Source organism: Penaeus monodon, chromosome 32 (genome assembly GCF_015228065.2).
Source record: "Penaeus monodon isolate SGIC_2016 chromosome 32, NSTDA_Pmon_1, whole genome shotgun sequence".
NCBI classification, from domain to species: Eukaryota; Metazoa; Arthropoda; class Malacostraca; order Decapoda; family Penaeidae; genus Penaeus; species Penaeus monodon.
The window spans coordinates 29663165-29664698 of NC_051417.1; the positions used below are offsets into that span (position 1 = coordinate 29663165).

Genomic DNA, 1534 nt, shown 5'->3' on the forward strand with positions numbered 1-1534 from the left:
TTTCTTTGGATAAAACATGCTGTATTTTGAAAAACAAGAATATAATATGGCAATCAATAAAAATGATTAAAGAATAAATGATTCTGACTGAGAACAATCTTTCATACATAAAACTGATCTAATAAAAGTATTTGAACTTTAATTGTTCCATCAAAGTCAGTACATAATAATGACTGCATTTTATAATCTTAGTAAATATCAAAAAGTAAAACGCAACCACGTCAAATTTATCCATAATAATAGGTAAAAAAATGTTGATATACAAGCGACGATCAAGTAACTGAGTGAGAGTTGTAAATATATACGGAAGTTTCTGTAAGCACATGTTTTGCACCGGTTAAAAAACTTTTTTTATTTCTTCGCAGGGAACATATTCAGAGTACCACGGGACGGTATGCACAGTCGGAATACGTCAAATAAGTCCGTTAACATGCTACAGCAGCGATTCTACAGGAGAGAGTCGCTGGGAGGAGATCGCGCGCTCCTTACTGGCCCCGCCAAGAAGCTGCACGGAGCGGTTGGCAGCCCTGGCGCGGCCTGCAGTCGCTCCCCACCCCCCCGCTCACCCCCCCGCTCCCCCCCGCTCACCCCCCCGCAGCTTTTCGCGCGGCCCCTCCTTCACCCCCCCGCACCCCCCCGCTCACCCCCAGCTGCACCTCCTTATCCCCCAAATCTCCCCCCTTTCTCTCCTCCCTCCGTCCCCCCCGCCTCCCTCCTCCTCTTTTCCTCGACCCTCCTTCTCTCCCTCCCGCTCACCCCCCCTCATCCAGCTCCCTCCTACTTCTTTTCCATACTTTGTTGGCTGATGCATGCTAGCTTTCAACTTTGCTTCTTTATTGAGGAGACCGTCAGTTTTCATGGATTCTGGTCATTCCTTAGGAATTGTTTATATTTGTGTGTGAGGATATAAGCTTTATTGAATTCTATGCTTCTCCGGGTCGTTTTCAAAAATATGGAAAATATCCGAGATAAAATGTTCAGGCTCACTCATTACTATTCAGCGAGCAATCCCAGTCGCCACTTCTTCAAGACTCATTGATTTATTTAGTTCGTTTGGCGGCCAAGAGATGGCAGCACAATGCAGGCTGATGCTAATTAACATCGCGTACGAACGGGTCGGAAAACTCTTGGGGGAAAATACTCAAACCAATTTTTCCTCTATATGTATATATAAGTAGCCCATTGTTAAACCCCCCATGGGTAATTGCATCAGTGGCGGGCATTGCCTTCGTCGAGCAACCGGAGAAGGAAAGTTTCCCGGAGCAAGCACGCCTTCGCCAGCCGCGGACGCCCACAAAAAAGATGAAAGAAAGGGTGATGCGCCTCCGCGAATGTCTCAAAGAAGGGAATTTGAATCGATCCATCGGCAAAGAACATATTCCAAGTCACCATAGAGGAGCTTTTTGCATGCCACGAATGCCTTATGTAGAGGTGCAGAACCTGTCCTTCAAAAAAGAATGGTTATCTGATTCTGAGGTTGGGGGGAGGGGGAGGTTGGGGAAAGGATAGAAGGGGGGGGGAGGGTTTCAAAAGT

At 46.4% G+C, this 1534-nt stretch overlaps 1 long non-coding RNA gene across 1 annotated transcript in view; it reads left to right on the forward strand.

Moving 5' to 3' along the window:
* The window catches only part of LOC119593790, a 56205-nt gene that overhangs the window by 33557 nt on the left and 21114 nt on the right, over positions 1-1534 (forward strand). The window contains exon 2 of the long non-coding RNA XR_005230562.1: positions 366-392. This is a non-coding gene — a long non-coding RNA (uncharacterized LOC119593790). The remainder of the gene's footprint in view (positions 1-365; positions 393-1534) is intronic.